The sequence below is a fragment of the Zootoca vivipara genome, chromosome 10 (assembly GCF_963506605.1).
Source record: "Zootoca vivipara chromosome 10, rZooViv1.1, whole genome shotgun sequence".
Classification (NCBI taxonomy): domain Eukaryota; kingdom Metazoa; phylum Chordata; class Lepidosauria; order Squamata; family Lacertidae; genus Zootoca; species Zootoca vivipara.
Genome location: NC_083285.1, coordinates 22,186,118 through 22,204,914, shown reverse-complemented (window position 1 = coordinate 22,204,914; position 18,797 = coordinate 22,186,118). Strand labels below are relative to the sequence as shown.

The 18,797-nt window shown below is 43.5% G+C and overlaps 1 protein-coding gene across 1 annotated transcript in view; it reads right to left on the bottom strand.

Annotated features, from left to right (window-relative positions):
* The window catches only part of CNTN1 (contactin 1), a 149,052-nt gene extending 138,854 nt beyond the window's left edge, over positions 1-10,198 (bottom strand). Inside the window, exon 1 of the mRNA XM_035127315.2 lies at positions 9,928-10,198. The gene's annotated coding sequence lies outside the window, so the exon portion shown is untranslated. The remainder of the gene's footprint in view (positions 1-9,927) is intronic.
* Positions 10,199-18,797: the final 8,599 nt, after the last annotated feature.

The window sequence follows — 18,797 nt, the reverse complement described above, 5'->3', positions numbered from 1 at the left end:
TCTTTATTTGCTGCTGCATATCAAGGCAAGGGCACTGGCAGCTCCAGGTTTTATGGCACCCTTAGGAAGGACTCAGTGGATGCACTTTCCAGAGTGAGCTTCTTCCTCTGAACTCATTCAGTTGTCCTCATCCTCTCAGCCCAGTCTGCACCACTGCCCAGAAAAAGCGGGCAAGATGAGCACAGGATGCTCTATTTCCATGATCTAAAAAAAAAGTGTGATCAGCCAGAGAGCAATGGGGGGAGAGGAGGAGAGGAAGAGGTGGCCTACTAGACTGGGGACCTGGGCAAGTGCCTAACAATGACAATCCCTGCAACCCTGAACAAGAGAAAGTATTTTCAATCCTTTCTTCTTTCAAAAACTACTTCTGAAAAGCTGCAGAGGCAACCACCCACTCCTCAGCTGGTGTGGATGAGCACATAAAGTTCTATGGCCTTATGGCTGTTTATATCTTCCCTTCACCCTTTGGGGGGGGGGAGGACAAATTGATGCTTTTCCCAAAGAGGAAACACAACAAGAACTTGTCTCTCAAAGACAATATTGTAGTATGAGGCAAGGGAGTAATTTCCTTACCCGAATCCTCTGCCAATTCCCAAGTAGCATTACTTACAAGTCTTACTTCTTTGGGCATTTGAAAAGGAAGCACCTGCCAATTTCTACTGGGTAAATAAAAACAGCACAGAAATGCAGCTTTGTATAGGAAACTCAGATTATGGGAAACAGTTTTTAAGAACAGAAAAAGACCCCCCAAAACCAACCCTCTAAAAAAAACACGTGGGCATATATAGGATGTTTACTGCAGAACATTGCCCTAATAGCTACAAAGAAACAATGATCTAAAAAAAGGACCCAAAATTAAATTTGTCTTTACCATTGGTAGTTAATAACTCATTCACACTGAAAATCCATATTTAGCTATGACTACTGTATATGTTCGCAGAAATTAATCTGTGTGGGGTTTTGTTTTGTTTTGTAAACCAACATTTATTTGCACTTCTCGGCAAATTTATAGTTGTCCCCAGCTTAGACAGTTGCTGCTTTGCTTAGATAGCTTCAACCACTCTGATTAATATAAGAATTAACGGCAGATCATGTCCTCTATCACAGTTAGGCTGAGGCATTTAAGGCAAAATATTCCTCCTGCTCTCCTCTGCTGTATACTGTACTATACTATACTATACTATACTATACTATACTATACTATACTATACTATACTATACTATACTAGTGGGAAACTTGTGGCCCTCCAGATGTCATTGGACCACAACTCCCATTTGTCCCTGATTGTGAGCTTCCCACAAACACCTGGTCACTTTGAGGATGTTCAATTAGTTGTGCCTTTAGCATCTTCTTCCAGCAAGGATGTTCTTATTTTCTGTGGGAATGTTGTGGATAGTAGGAGAGGATATATTGCAGGAAGCTAGTTAATAGATTCGTTTGAATCTACTTAAGCAATCCAATCTGGCTTGTTCAGATTGGGTTTTGTTCCTGCTAAATCCCCTTTGTTCCCTTCTTAAAAAGAATAAAGACACAACAGTCTTCTTTAAAAGTAATTAAAAGTTTACTTACATTCAGTTCACAGTAGGTTCCCTGAAGGCAGACTTTAGCTTGTAGTTACAGAATAGAGTTTGAGTTCATCCCATATGGGGATTGAGCCCATGTGCTGCTGGCTGAGAGCCAGCAGACAGCAAAAGCACCGAGATCAAGAGTCGGAGGGAGATGGCTGTGTGACTGGCCCTTTTACAGGGTCTCACAGGGTCACACCCCATCTACCTGATCACATGCAGGGGGGGATGCTCCAGATCAGGTGTGGCAGGAAGTCCTCCTGGCTGGAGTAACACCCCCCCCTTTGTGTCCACTCTGGGCAAACAGGAAGTGTTGTACTTGACTGCTTATGTTATATCTCACATTTTCCAGCCAGCAGGGCCAATGAAATTGTTTTCATAGGCAACCTATGGAAATGTTACCATGAACATTGAAGTTGTTACTTAAATCCTTCACTTAAATCCTCTCCTGGTGGGGCAAACAGCAATCTGAAGAGCTGTTGCCTGAACATGTGTTCAGCAATTTGTTCTAGCATATTATATTTTATTTGTTATTCTTATCATTATTTTGGATGACACTTGTGGTATACAATCCTAAGTATAATTACAATGATGCACGTCCCTCTGGTGGTCTATGTAAACATGTTCATGACTGGGCAATTAATGTCTAAAGGAATGACCAGATACTAATATTCTCTAAATGCTACCAATGAGAAATTTGAAAACCAACATTCCTAAGAGCTTTGGAAGCTAAATTTCCAAGGTTTAAGTGCAAGAAAATGGCCACGTGTCCAGCCTTCACTAACCTTGTACATACATGCTGCTTGTGGCTGATAAGAGTTGCATTCAAAAACCTCTGGAGGTTACCAGGTTGGGGAAGTCTACACTATTGACTATGGACCTAATGTTAACTCTCAATCTCTCATCTCTATGTTGCAACTGCCTGCCTAATTTACTTTCAGATGGATTTGAGGTGATAAAAGCAAGGTTGTAGAAGCTTCCAAGTTCCTCCAATCTGCTCCTAGACTCTAAAACCTAAAACAACCATCATGTGCAAAACTCTTTACAAACACACACAAACTGTTCACAAACCCTGTTCTTATCCTGACTTACCATTCTGTTTGAAGGGGTGTGAAAAAGGGAATAATTATCCAGCTGTGCACACTTAATGCTGATGTAATTCTAAATGGTAAATTGCAGCAACTCAGGACAGCAAACTACACTGACATTAGAGGCTTCTGTAGCAAGATTCATCAAGAGAAAACCTGTCAAGGAATAGAGCTCATCACTTCCTTTGAATTCTTCAATATAATATGCCAACACAGTACAGGTTTGTATAGATCAACCACACTTAAGGAACAGGGTCAGCTGCTTGCAAAATTCCCAAGAACATTTGACAATGCGAGAGTATGAATGGAATTGAAACAGCTGTGCTGGATCACAAACCCCAGGCTGTTTCAGTTACAAACCTTTCTTTATGCTTTTAAACGTGTGCAGTATTCAGATAAATGTGTAATATGTCCTCATTTCAAGTAGTATGCTTCAATCACATTCAGTTTGCCTTTTACTCCACCCCATTCTTATAATGAAGTACAGATCAAGCTCTCCATTTCTGTTGCTTTGCTTATCACAATAATAAGGTTTTGAAAAGGAAAACATATACAGTATATTATAAAGCAGAAACATTATAATAAGTTCGGTTCAGACTTCTGCAGGAGAAAAAATACCCTTAAAATCACCTCATCCTTAAAAATGCAGACATGTATAAGTACATATTTACCCCTCATCATTAAAAATGCAGAGCTCTAGACCAGGGGTCAGCAATTGAGAAGGCGGATTGAGAAGGCGATTGGGCCACATCCGGCCCCCGGGCCTTAGGTTGCTTTCCCCTGATCTAGACACACTGCTGAGTTCAGTGGCATTTACTCCCTAGTAAGTGGGTTTAGGATTGCAACCTTAATGACCAGTTTCCCCTAAAGGCTATTCATTATGCAAATTCAACAAAACTCCCCTGACGTATGCTGCAATTTACAAGTCTAACCCCAGTGTGTCCTTTATACAATTAGGAGCAGCTCACTACTGTAGTTGCAAACATTTCTAATCTCTTATGGAATGTCATAATCTAGGGTTGCCATATTTCAAAAAGTGAAAATCTGGACACAAAAAGACATTTTTGAGCTATTTTTTAAAGAAAATTCACCAAAACCTAAATTTCCAACATGGGTTGCCATATGTCCAGATATTCCCAGACATTCCAACGATTTCCGCCAAGACACTGTTTTCGACGGCCACATCCCGGCTATGTCCAGGAAATTCCGGGTGTATGGCAACCCTACATAATCTTCTACAGGAAGTTCATTGAAGGGAAGGGAAGATTGCAAAATTGCTAGATGGTCAACTGGCCTACCCGTTTCTAGATTGGTAACTGTATTATTCAGTTGCAACAATATACTGTATTGTGATACCTTATACTTTTAAGTTCACAGGAAGCCCCTTAAAGGCAGTGGCACTCACTGGTGCTGACAGGAAGCACTACTTGCAAAGAGACAATTGGGAGTTCACTTTGAGCTCTGGGATGTGGCTGCCTCCTCCATACCTGTTGCAATGCACAGGCTAAGCTTTCACGCCTTGCAGATAAATATTATATAATTTACTACTGTACCAGATCAAACAGCAGCTACAGACACACCTATAGTTTCTGTTCATTAATTGGCTGTCCTACAGACATCCTACTTAGTTACTGTGAAGTTTTAAATTGCCACGCGGCCAGACAAAAGCAATTGTATCTTCCCGCGCCTTAAAAAAAAAAAAAAGATATGCAGAAATTTGCAGATAAACCTCTTTACAGAGGCGATAAACATGGCCAGCCCAAGTCATTTTGGCACCTGAGACAAACCACAGAAAGGTGCCACAGAAAGGAGGAGTCAGTGGAGATCTACATCAGGAACAAGGTGAAAGGGGGGTCAAATCAACCTTACCTGATGGTTAGAGTGGGAATAGAAGACCATAAAGAGAGATTTGCCCTAATAGCTATCTTAGGAAGCAGACAAATATGCTTTTATTTTCCCAAGCATTCATTTATTAAAATTATATGCTGATTTTATGATGTTTAATATTGCCATGGTCTTACTATATTTGTTTTATTTTTATTTATTTTTGAAGGGCAGCATATAAACTTTAAAAATAAAATCAGCCAAGGTTAAATAAAAATAAAGATGGAATGAAAGAGATTTGGCAACAGGGCTTATACTATGACATGATACAACTGTATCACACAAACAAAATGTATCTGATATTGTTCTTAATTAAATGCAGACAATAATGATAGTTTCAGAAGTAACCAGGACTGGAATACATAGAAACAAGTATTAACTGTATTTACAGGAAAGAGGGTGGAGTTATACGTCAAGATCACAATTTGTGGTGAAGAAATAAAATATGTTACAGCAAGCAGCGATTATTTATTTAAGAGAAAAATGGCTCTAGTATCAGCCGCTCATTCAAAGTAAGTGCAAGAAGTAATGGCTCTGAGATGTCTATTTATAACTATTAAAAATGGAAAACCCAAGGAACTCCCTTGAAAGCTGTGGCAACAAAGCATTACATTAATGGAACTGTATACACTAAATTAAAGCCATAAAATCTTCTACTCCTGTCTCAGTTGGGAATATGAAAGAAGAATATTCTTGAAAAATACCCGAATCCATTTGGTTTGGGGTCTGGGAAGCCTAGTGGATCCCACAGGATCCCACCATCTCTACAAAACAAGTTTAAGTCATCCTAGTAGCATAGTATTTGTATGGTGCTTTGTTATTTAGTCGTTTCTGACTCTTCGTGACCCCATGGACCATAGCACGCCAGGCACTCCTGTCTTCCACTGCCTCTCGCAGTTTGGTCAAACTCATGTTCGTAGCTTCGAGAACACTGTCCAACCATCTCATCCTCTGTCGTCCCCTTCTCCTCCATCTTTCCCAACATCAGGGTCTTTTCCAGGGAGTCTTCTCTTCTCAGGAGATGGCCAAAGTATTGGAGCCTCAGCTTCATGATCTGTCCTTCCAGTGAGCACTCAGGGCTGATTTCCTTCAGAATGGATAGGTTTGATCTTCTTGCAGTCCATGGGACTCTCAAGAGTCTCCTCCAGCACCATAATTCAGAATATTTAGAATATTCCAAACACACAGTATTACTTTGTGTGATTGGTGACTGTTATTATCCCCAAACTGAGATTGAAAAAGGTCAAGGCTGGCCTTCCAAGACCACCAAGTGAAATGATGCTAAATGTGATATCCAATTTAGGGGTTTATGGCTCATGCCCTATGCTTCGCTAGCTCTCTGTACTTATTGTTGCATCAAGATTTCAACTTTTCTAAACCTCAATAATATCCCTATAGGCTTCAGCAATGAGCTCCCTTAAATCTTGGAACCTTCCAAAATATCTAAGAGTCATTGGCTGTATGACTGACTGAACACTTAAAACCCAAACTAGGTGGATCTCTTCGTTATCTGTTAATATCACGGGACTTTACAAAGGCAAATCCTTTTCATGCTTCTCTTCTTCCTGCCTCCAGTTCATCTGGGCATCATAGCAAAACTAAGAACTTGTTCTCCAAGTAGGTGACCTCTTAAGAATGATGTTCAGGGCAGCTAGCTAGCTATAAGATATTCAATGCTGACAACCCCTGAAGAATGAGTATGATAAAGAGTGTTAGACCTGGGAAAAGAGTGGTTTAGGTTTGAATCTTACCAGGTGTCCTTTTGGCATCTCCCATGCTATGCTATCTCACAAAGCAGCTATAAGCGTAAGAACTCAGAGAAACTAAAGTATGTCGTTCTGAGGGGAAGATACAAATGCAAAAAACAGAATGAGTTTTGTGGGAAGTTCCCTCTGAAACCATCTATCCCAGATAGGCTGTCATATGAGCAGAGAAGACACAGCATTAGATGCCACTCCTTCTGAAATGCACAGAAGTATCACCCAAGCAGTTATAGTAGTGTGCTCAGGAGAACCAACTCTCCCTCTAATCTTATTACATTGGTGCTGTGTGGGGGTAGACTTGTGCTAGTGGGCCAAAAGTTACATGCAAAAACCACACTCTTGTATTCAGTGTTAACACAATCAGAAATCAGTACACCACCTTAATTCCACATTCAAATCAGTAATGGTTAGACTCCCATCCCCAGTTTGCGTATCTGCATGCATTGGAAGTGTGGAAGAAAACTGCCATTCAGCTTCCATACCAAGATGACTAAAAAAAAGATTTAACTTTCATTAAGCTATTGTAGGTATGGTTCCTTGGAATGCTGGGTAAAGTATGCAGGCTTTTCTTTATGCTCAGGGTCTTTTTGCCATTTCATCCCTTTCTGTCCACTCAGATAGCTGACTAGTAAGGCCACCTTCTTTTCAACCAGTAGTTACAGTATTATTGACTTGTGCATAACCTTGCTTGTCCCTGTTCTGTACCTGGAGAACACTACAGTTTTGATTATACAGATCGATTGGGGGGGGGTTAAAGGAAGGGGTCCATTCATTCATTCATTCATTCATTCATTCATTCATTCATTTTCTATCCCATCTTTCCTCCAAGGAGCTCAAGGTGGCACACATGGTTACCCCTCACCCATTTTATCTTCACAACAACCTTATGAGGTAGGTTGGGCTAATAGAAAGTGACTTGCTGACGACTACCCAATGAGCTTCATGGCCGAGTGGGGCTTTGAACCCTGGTCTTTCAGGTCTGAGTCAAACACTCTAACCACTACACCTCACTGGCTGTCCTCATGAATGATCCTTCCTTATGGCTCTATGAGCTCATCCAATATAATAAATCCAAGGTGATCACTCTTACCCAACCTATTGACAATTGCATAAATGGTCAAGATATGTAGGATTACATTTTCAATGTTTGCTCATTTATAGGATTCATGTGTGTGCATTTTTTTCTAGCTTGGATCTGAACATGTTCTGTTTACAGGACTTCCAAGTTGCAGGGCAGATTATGCATAAAATCAGAGAATTTCAAATAGACACCCAAAGTGTGGTTTCCTTTTTTTTAAGAAATTGAACCACCACCACCCCCCCAAAAAAATTACTTGCATAATCCTGCTAATAAAGGAATCCCTTCATTTTTTTTAATGGCATTATATTTAACTATTTACTGCATTTATATACCAGATTCCTGTCAAAGCAGTTTACAATTTTAAAACACCCAAACAAATGAATGGTATAAAATGCAGACGAGGTCCTCACCGGTGGACTGATTGTGAGAGAGAATCCCTAACCCAGGATTCCTTGCTTCTGCCTTCTCTCAGGGCACACGAAAACCTTAAACAGCCCTAGAGAAGATTGGGTTTTTTGAGGCCAGAACTGTATGTTGAAGACAGAACTTAGGGGTTTCAGAGGAGAAAGGCAAGGAAAAACACATTGGCAACCAGCAGAAGAAGGCCCAAGTAAAGGACCCTGGATGTCCTAGTGCCTTCATATGAAAACAGCAAGCTCTTGTGTGGCATAGTGTTTACCCCCCTGTCATTATAGCTCTAAGGTCATCATTTACTGCTTCCAACCCTTAACAGCCCATGGTCTTGACTGGAGATGAAAACAGTAATTTGGAAAGGTTTTATACCGAAGCCATTCAAGCTTATTTCTACGTATTGCACTTATTTAGTATGAGTGTGGTGCAGCTGAAATTCAGCAGTAGCCAATTCTGGAAGCAATGTCTCTGTTCTCTCCAGCAGGTGTTACTATAACATATACACTGCAACGTTTGCACTAACGGGCAATTTTTAACAGAGTAACAGTAATAATTGGGGGGGGGATGCATTTCATCCAAATGCAAATTGCAAATTATGTAAGACATATAAACCGTTGGACAAAAAAAAAGTGAGATAGAGACCAAACCTGCCTTCTGGAATGCGAACAGCCTTTACACAAGATGCCTGCAGAACTACCACAGCAGTACCAAAATGGATGTGTGAATTACATTAATGCTGCATTATTCATTTATATACCAGAGGATATCATAGACATTAAAGAGAACGGCACTCCTTATATTAGGCTCCTGTAACTCAACTATTTCTGTGCCAGCCCAGGCCAATTTTATGTAACAGGATTTTAAAAATGAAGTTTATGTTGAATTATATGATCCAGTTCCTGCTTTGTATATGCAACTCCTTTAGGGTTGAAATGTTAACAGCAACAATGAGGATGTGTTGAAGATTATCTTCAGGGATAGTAGCAATAACAATTTGAACAGCCCATTTCATCTGCCTTGTCACTGATTTTACCAATTTCTGTAATGTACCTTTCATTGTATCATTGGCTAACGAACCCTTTCATACCAACCTGCCTCCTATCAAACAAATATTGTCCCAATGGATCATTTCCTTACAGGGGTGAAAATCCTAAACGAGTTTCCTGCAGGGTCTCCCCAGTGAACACTCCCCTGAGTTCAGTCCTAGTAAATTAACAACTGATTAGGAATGCTTGTGTGAACATCACACACCCCCATACACTGAAAATGTCACCCCTGGGCGACATGGATCTTTTACGAAACCCAGCTTAAAGGATCTCTCTCTTTTCTCCTTGGTGTTTCCCTGTCTGCAGCAGCAGATCTCCACAAGGTGCTCCTAAAAGCTGTGGCGCAATTGAGAAAACGGGAAAGCTCAGAAAGGAAGAAATAAAATCCATTCCTGCCACCTACATCGGCAACATGGATTTGTTTTCCCCATCATCACAGCCCTTGCAAAATAGGGAGAAAAAGCAGCAGCAGTCAAATACGTTATGTAGTGGCTGGAACTGGGCGGGTTGAATTGAAAGGTGAGAATCAATCGCCTCTCTTTAACTTCTGATATTCCAAGACTGAAAGGTGGGAAGGGCGGGGGGTGGGGGTGGGAGATGCATTGGGAAAAGCAAGATAAATATTGGCCAACTACATTGGATGAGGCAGCGTATAATCTCAGAGCAGCTACGTCTTTCTCCCACCCCGAACCGGCTGCGTCCTTTTAGCCGAGCTAATTGCTCTGGATATTGCAGTACTGCTGCTAAATCAAGCGGGCTGCTTGGGCTGCGGAGCTTCCCAGAGGAAACTTGCTTCATCCTTCTGTTGCGCGCGCGGCGGCAACTCGGCCAGGTTCTGCCTCCCCACAAGCCAGTATCTACGAGGGCGACTGAAAACGACCCATAAACCTGCGGACGCTTTTGGAGGCGCGCACATCTCCTGCTGCCTCAGTCAGAGCGACACTCCCTCAGAAAAGCTCGCGGAAGCAGCCCCCCCCATCTATCCACCCACCCCTCACTCCACTCGCCTCCCCAGAGGTGGATAAATACCCAACCCAGCTCTTCGAAATCTCCCTCGGTGCGGATAACAATAAGAAGCCAAGTCCTACCTGTGCAGTGGCCGCGCTGCTGAGGGAAAAACGCGCGCGAGGTGCGGCGGGCGGGAGGGGGCTGCGCAGCTGGAGGTTTCCCGCGTTCAGCCGCAAACACCTGGGAGCGCCCTGCCCGGCTTGGCTTGGCTTGGCTAGGCTTGGCTGCCTTGCTCCCCTGCGCACGCGCCCACCTCCCTCCCTTCTCCTCAGCGAAGTCCACCCCCCAAAACGCCTTGACAGTTGCCCGCCTTTGCCTGAGGGGGCTGTGGGCGAACCGAGCTGATTGGGGCAAGAGCGGGAGGGGGGCCGGGGGGCGGTTGCGGAGCGCGAGAGCGCCGGGCAGCGATTGGACGCGGGTGATGTCACTCGCGAGCCTGGCAACGAGGGAAACGTTGCTGGGTCAAGGAAGGGCTTCGTCGGGTTGGGAAAGCAGAGGCAGCCTCACAGCTGCAAAGGAGCCGCGGGCGCGGAAGGAGGCGTGTGGCGGGGGCGGCAGGAGAGGGGAGGGGGGGGGCTTTCCGCAGCGACACCCCGGAGAATGACGAGGCGAGGCAACCGGCGCGCTCGGCAGCGCCCACCCGCCCATCTATTCGCGGTGACACATTACTGCAGGTGCAAAGGCGGCGCGCGGCAGCCTTCGCTCCGCCTCCCTAGCGCGGGCACAGACCCCTCGCACATGCCCAGTGCCAAACTGAAGCCCGACTGAAGCTCCTGCCCTACCCGGAGTTCCCTTGGCTCTCTTGCCTGCGCCAGTAGCTTCTCTTTCCCCGCAAAGGATAAGGGCGAAAGGTTGCTGCTGTCTGTGTAGGTGCTGCTCAGCGGAACAGCAGATTTCGGAGCGGGATGACGAAGGAGGGTTGGTTATGTTGGGGGTGGGGAGGCTTCAGGAGGTGAGAGTGAGGGTGCTCAGAGGAGAAAAGAAGGCAAGTGTGGGTGAGTGGGAGTTAACCTGGGATATCATTATGCAACCACTCGGGAAAATTCCACAGTCTGCAGGAAAGTCCGGTTCCGCCCCATTCCCAACACACCCTGCCCCTTCTAAGGACAGGATTCTATGAGCCTGGGCAAAAATATATCATACCATCATCAAGGCATTCCAGATTCTCTTCTCTTCCAGGGAAATGTATGCCCCTAGTGGCACACACACACACACACACACACACACACACACAGTCATAATACGGTACTAAATGCACATTTAGCATACAGGGGCGATTAAAAATAAATGCAAACCCGCATTTAATGTGTGCTTTGCCCCACATTTGCGATCTGTAAGCTCCACTGACACCCAAGCCACTTAATCTTCTCTCAACCTTAGAGGGATTCAGAACCAGAACTCTTTTAATCGTATCTAATCTGTACATTTTCACACTGTGGATATTGAATGTGGTTTTCTTTCACTATTTAGAAGTGGTTGATTTCAATAGAAAGACAACACTGCAGCAACAACAGCAACATATAGGTTCAGATTCCATAGCTACCCTGTGGCAAGAGGGCTCTCTTCCCACATCCTAGAGCAGGGATGGAGAACTCTGTGGCCCTCCAGATGTTGTTGGGACTCCAGCTCCCACAATTCCAGACTCTGACCATTGGCAATGCTGGTTGGGGCTGATGGGAGATGGAGTTCAGCAAAATCTGGTAGACTAACCACTCCATCCTAGAGAAACAGAGGTAGTAGCACTGCATGCTTATTCTTTTGGAAATTTAGGTCTCACGTGTACTGTCTGACCCATTAAATTATTTATCTATATCAAATATGGTTGTGCCAAGGTATAAAATAAACACAGTTAGCTCATTCCTTGTATACAAGTTCTACACCCAGCCTCCAGTTACCACAAAGAAATGTCACAGATTCACTGACTTCGATTCCAGTCCAAACCTTTTAGATATCAGAATGAGCCAGACATGCAAGGTCCACTTTTTGAATTCACTCCCTGATTCCAATCATTGCACTGCCATAGAAGTATATCTGGTGCTTGGGAGTGGTGACAAAAATATATCCAGGGATCTGGCTTATTATTTAAGATTTGAGAATAGTACATAGCCATGACCTTTCCCCCCCTCTTCTTCTTCAAACTTAAGCATACTTCTAGCTTGCACATCCAAAAAATTTGTCCTCCAGATTTTGGCTGTCTCTTGCAAGTCTATTGATTTGGAATGTACAGACTTCACACATATTCACATTCACTGTACATTTACTTATTTTGTGTTCTCTCTCAAGAAGGAACTTTTTGGGGAGGGATGAGGCTGTTCTTCGCTCTTGGTATCCCTTCCTGATATTTCTTTTATTTGTAACTTTTTCCTGCAGTCTTAAGAACACAAGAACCACCTTCTAGTCTAGCATCCTGGTCTCACAGTGGCTAACCAGATGCCTATAGGAAGCCCCTAAGCAGGGCCTGAGCAAAAGAGCACTAGCCCCACTTGCGATTCCCAGCAATTGGCATGTTGCCTCCGACAGTGGAGACAGCACAGCCATTGTGGCCAGTCTTCCTTTCCTAACCTATTCCGCACCATCCAATTCCATTACTGAGTCATTACATCGACTTTACCCGACTCCAAACACTCCTAAATTTCCCACCATATGAATGGATGATATGGATTTCACACAGTGCAATAATCTAAATGTGACCTTAATCCCTTTCATTGACTAGGTTCTTGAATCTACATTATAAGATATGTGCCACTTGCATAGGCAAAACCAAATTTGATTCCAAAAACCCCAAAGAAAATGTAACTGAACTGTTTACAAAAAATGAATCCATATTTTTTCCATATCCACAGAATCTGATTGTGCCACAAACCCCCAACTTCAATTAACCTACCAAATCATGAAGCAAGCAACAAGCAAACCCCAGACTGAAATGGGGCCAAGAAATGACCAAACTGCCTTTCACAAATGTGCTTGAAGTAGAATCTTTTGTCCTATTTTATTGCTTTGTAAATGGGAAAGCTATCACTGAATTTTTGCCAAACCATTTGCCCTTTCTGATTTGTAGTAAGAGGAGTTTTTTTTAATAGCCAATTCCTTCCTTTAGCCTTGTGCACATATATAAAAATTTATCTGTGGAAGTGCAGCCCTGAAGCACAGCTGTAACTTCTTGATTATGAATGTGCCAACTAATGTGTGGAGATATGCAAGTGTGGAAGTTTATTCTGCAGCAAAATGTTCATTGTGGGCATGTATGTTATAGGCAAAGAGAAGGTGGAAAATAATGGGTGTGTATTTTCACAGAAGAAGCACAGCACACACAAAAATGCTCCCTCCACTGGTTTTTAGATGAAAACTTTAAGGGTACTGGTAGGTGTTTTCTGAAAGGGTGTCTCCTGTTTTCCCCTTCAAATATTCCAGGAAAGTGGTCACTTTCTGTAGACTGTGTCATACCTAAGCCAACTTATTAATAATTAATATAATATAATACAGAATGTGGAACATTTTCTGTGAATGTTCTGCAGTCGGAAGATTTCATTGCCAGGACTTAAGATGGCTGACACAAATATTATAAGGCTGGTATCTCCCCCCTCCTTTTTTGCTACCACTTGTGTGACAGTGACTTTCTCTGCACTGCGTACTATCATGCCTCCCTCCCAATCTGTCAGCATAACCCAAACAGTTTCTCCGTCTCTTCAGAATGAGGACTAGTTCGAGAAGCAGAAAAGGCACACAAGCAGGAAACACACAGTGCATTGTGTGCTCAGAATAATGATCTGCCATTTACAATATACGTCATGCCCACACTGCACTCTAGCTATTTCTGCAGAGATCGCTGTAGTTCTATAGACAATTATGGACAGAGACCACATACCACCCTCATGCATATTTTAGAGTGCACTTACTTGTCTGCTAGGAAGGATCCTGAAAGGGGTAGAGATAGTCCACTGAGAGGCGAGTCCTGCATAGGAAACATGCGGATCTGTCTATCCAGCACTAGCTGGAGGACAGCAGCTCAAAGCAGTAACCTTTTTACACATCCTATAGCAAATCTGTTCACATGCTCCACTCCACATGAGACGGGAAAAGGGGGTCATATGCTTCTTCTCCCTTTTTTACTGCACAAAAACAGAGACACAAGCCAGCAGTTGCTTTATTCATGCCACACAATCACTGCAATCTTCCAGAGGATTAATAAGATTAGAAGCCCCTATTGTTTCGCTAATGGTTGTTTATTTGAAAGGGGGACTTTGCTTGTAAACAGGGAGACAGAACCATGTGTTATTCTTCCTCCTTGGGTTACCTCAAAGCAATAGCTAAAGGAAAAATAGCAGGCAGTCATTCCTTATCTTATCTTAAGTGTAGATAATACATGCTGAAACAATTAATATGCTTTGTGACTTAGCTTTGAAGGTCAGATCTGATTTAAAAACACTGAATATATCTTGCCTTTTTGGGGTGGTGGTGGCATGGTATACTGTTACAAGAGAGGGGTAACGGCAGGTTGCACTGGAAAAATAAGAACGTAGGACAAAGCTTGCTGGATCAGGCCAATGGCCCATCCCCCCCCCCAGCATTATTCTGACAGTGGCCAACCAGGTGCCTGTGGGAAGCTTGCAAGGTTGACATAAGCACAAGAGATAAACAGTGCAACCAAATTGTTATGAGTTGTATGCCTGCGCCCCTTTTTAATTCCTGGATCCAGCACCGATTCAATTCCTGGAACAGCCAGGCTATCTTCCTGGTGAGGTAATGGGCCATTATGGTAAGAAAGGAAGTGGCTCTGTGTCCTCACAGCAAATGGGTTCCACCCCTCCCCTCCTTCAACTCAACTGGTATTTAGGAAGACAAAGGCCAGAGTTGGGAGCTCGAAGGTAGAAGCAAGGCTGCAGGCTAGGCAGTTGCAAAACAAAACCATGCCTGATTTCTGCTGGATTCCAAGGCTATGGGAGAAGCAAGGCTCTCTTGGGATGCTGATGCTATGAGCCCCTCCATCACAGGCTTAGGTTGTGTGTGTGTGTGTGTGTGTGTGTGTGTGTGTGTGTGTGTGTGTGTGTGTAATAAGCCATATATCCTAAAGACACCACAGTCTCCGTTGTCCCTCATTCTGAGGAAACCAAACCCTGGGTAAGTGCCTGGAACCCCTGGAATCGTACACCCCTCAGAGAGTGGGGTGGCATGCAACAAAATGCATGTTTACTCAGAATTATGCCCTACCAAGTTCAGTGAGTATTAGATTCCAGCCTTATTGCCTTTTCAAATCAGTAGAAGAGATGCAAAATGCAAATGCAAATACTAAAAGGCTTAAATCTGGAAACACTGACCAGTCTCTTTCCTTATTAGCATAAGTCAAGACAACTTTGATTCTGCCCTTGCTATCTTTTTATTTTATTTTAATGCAGGCTTTTCATCTACTGAAACATACATCGGATAGTAAGTTAAATAACTGGGACACATCCAAAACAGTTAGCCAATCAGAAGTTTGCCTAAATGAGTCTGCTATTTTAGCGGCTGCCCTTGCCAGTAAACTTTGCAAGCAAACATTTCATTATTTGAAAACTGCTTGGTTTCCTTAAAAGTACTATCATGTCATGTTCTTACCTAGGCAGATTACAACATCTAAAGTGCCCTCTTCTGTTGCAACATTATGCACATATTTGTAAAATTCATATTTTGTTATTTATTCAAAAACTTCATGGACTATGACATACAGGCAGACTAAGATAAAAGAGCATTGTATGCATAAAGCATTTCCACCCACTTTCTGTTCTGGATGAAACTGCTTTTGCTATAAGGGGAACATATGAAGATAGTTTATACTGCACCAGACCATTGGCTCATCTTCCACTGATTTTTTTTTTAAAAAAATTATTTTTATTAAAGGTTTTCTCAGTTTACAAAGACATGGGCAGTGTCTCTCATAGCATTTTTACAGATCAGTTTCAATTGTTGAGACATTGGGGAGGAAAAGGGGGAGAGCGGTAGATAAGGGGAGGGGGTGGGGGTAGTGTGACAATGTTTCTAGTTTACTTAAAGTGTGTTGGGGGGGGGGTTGTCAGCATCGGTTGTGCAGGTTCTTTGTTGTGCATTTGTTTTCCTTTGATGGTGAGAGTTGTTGGGGTTGGCCTAGGATATAGTTTTCTTTTGTGGTTGGCTGTGGTGGTCTGTTTTATGTGAGTAGGGTGGGCGGGTCAGGTTAGCCATATTGATTTGTATGCTGTTGGTGGATTTCTGTCGTTGTCTTGTTGCGCTGTGTATGTGATAAAGGGGAACCATACTGGGGTGAAGCCGTCTTCTTCTATTTGACCCCGTGTCAATTTCAACTTATTGGTTAATTTTTCTAATAGGGCTGTTTCCCATACCGTCTGGTACCATTGGTCCATGTTTACTCCTGCCAGGTCTTTCCAGTGTCTGGTTATGGTGACCAGTACTGTCGCTGTAACTCACAGGAGCTCTCCAAGGTCTTAGAAAGAGGTATTTCCATCCTTGGCACCTGGAATCCTTCTCATTCGAAATGCTAGGGATTGAGTGGAAGAATGACCTTCCGTATTCAGGATAGTCTTTAGCACATACCCCTCAGGGCTTCCTTTGAGACAGCATGTAACTGATAAGAAAAGAAAAACCAAAACCATCCAAAAGGGGGGGGGAGTTTCCTCTAATTTTGTCTTTGGAGCCCTCAATGAGTTTAATCCTTATTGCTGACAGAATCCACTAAGGAGTTCCAATGAAGCCAATTCAATTGGATTCCAGGTTTGGTTTGAAAAATATATATGGGAGAATCAAATTTATTAAAAAGATTGCTAGAAGGGATCATTGCTTGTTTGCATCATCTACCTGCACACAGCACTTTGGAAATGTGTGGTCTGCAGAGAGCTGGCTGGACACATAGTGTTGATGCTTCACATCCAACTGTTAAATTCCATTAAGGGGAAGTTAAAAATGTCCCCCAAACATACCCCACCCCCCAGCATCATTCTTTAGCATGTGAGCAATTAAAGTAATTGCCATGGAGATGCCGATTATCATGAAAGTCTGCAGAAGTGTTCCTCAGCGGATGCAGACCTCTCTGTTAAGATGTAGGTCACGCTCCCAAGTGTGATCTCCTGCCCTCTCTCCAATGTAACTAATTTCTTCCAATCAGCAGATAAAGACTTCTTTCATTCGGGATGCTTTGCTGGCAGAAGTTCATTGAAGCCTAATAGAATCTGCATTTAAAGTGTGATCGAAATGGAATTTGCCATGCTATATATAGAGCAGAGATGTGAACTTGTGACCTTTCAAATGATGCTAACTCAAATTCCCATCAGCTCCAACCAGCATGGTCAATGGTGGAAGGAATGGGGAACATCTGGGGGGCACCAGGTTGGTCTGATGCAGCAAGGATCTTTATCTTAGGTCCTTTCCCCCCCCCCCCCCAGGCACTACTACTTTCCCCAGCCCAAATATATTTCTCGTCTGCTGACCAAATGCATTCCATGCAATTAAAAAAGAACAGTGCATATGCACTCCATCATTGCTACAGGAATATGAGTGCTTGTTTACAGTAACACACACATTACAGTAAAGCACATGAGGTACACTTGTCAAATCTCTTAGACTATGGCACATTTTATTGGACTAATTTTACTTCTGTTATGCCCATCTGCTGAATGACTAGAACAGGCACACAACCTTTAAAAGATGAGTAGCATATCATTTTATGGTTCCTGGAAGGAATTTTGAAAGTGTGGTTTCACTTGCAGCATCATGTCTTATGCTTTAGCACATGATTATGTACATTGGCATTTCGAAACCTTTACATACGATCTTTCAGAATACTGCAAATGGGGTGGAAACCTTAAAAAGCCAAGACATCTGTACCACTGATACTGAGTTCTGCTGATTCACTACACAAGATGCTTGCTACTTAGTTATATCTCTGTATTTCCTCATACAGAGTCCAGAGTAGCTCACAACACTTAAAAAGCAACATTAAAAACAAAGTTGTAACAGTATTTGTTGCAAAATATCACAACTGCAACGTTTCACACAGATAAATAGGCCCACTGCTGATACACTCCAAAGGGCCTGCAGAAATTGGACTTCAGCTGTCTCCTGACTGAATATGAAGTGGGAAACAGCTGAACCTGAACTTGGAGGGAGTCCTAAGGTTTAAGGACTTTCTATACTAGTACCAACAACTTGAATTGGGTCCAGTAGTCTACTGTCAGCCTGTACAAGTTCCCTTAAAGGTAAAGGGACCCCTGACCATTAGGTCCAGTCATGGCCGACTCTGGGGTTGCGCGCTCATCTCTCATTATTGGCCGAGGGAGCCAGCGTATAGCTTCCAGGTCATGTGGCCAGCATGACAAAGCCGCTTCTGGCAAACCAGAGCAGCACATGGAAACGCCGTTTACCTTCCCGCTGTAGCGGTTCCTATTTATCTACTTGCATTTTGACGTGCTTTCAACGGGAGCTCACCCCGTCACAGGGATTCGAACCGCCGACCTTCTGATCAGCAAGCCCTAGGCTCAGTGGTTTAACCACAGCGCCACCTGGGTCCCCTACAAGTTCCCTTAGGATCCTTATAATATGGTATCACCTCACTGCTCCAAACAACAAATTCCATAGCTGCTGCAGATTCCATGATGCATTCATTTATATTATTAAATTTCTATCCCACCCCTCCTACAAAGGGAGCCCAGCATAGCCCCACGTAGAGCCCATTGCAATAGTCCAACTTGGAGGTTATCAGAGCATTGACTACTTGGATGCAGTGGCGGAGCTTCATGCTCCGGCACTGGGGGCGGAGGCAGGGCTGGTGCCAGTTCTGGGGGCGGGACATGCCTCCCAGAGGGGCGGGGCATGCGTTCAAGGGCTGTGGCGCACCTCCCGGAGGGCCGTGGCTCGCCTCCCAGGGATGGGGCGCGCCTCCTGGAGGGTCGGGGTGCACGTTCCGGGAGTGGGGCGTGCCTCCCGG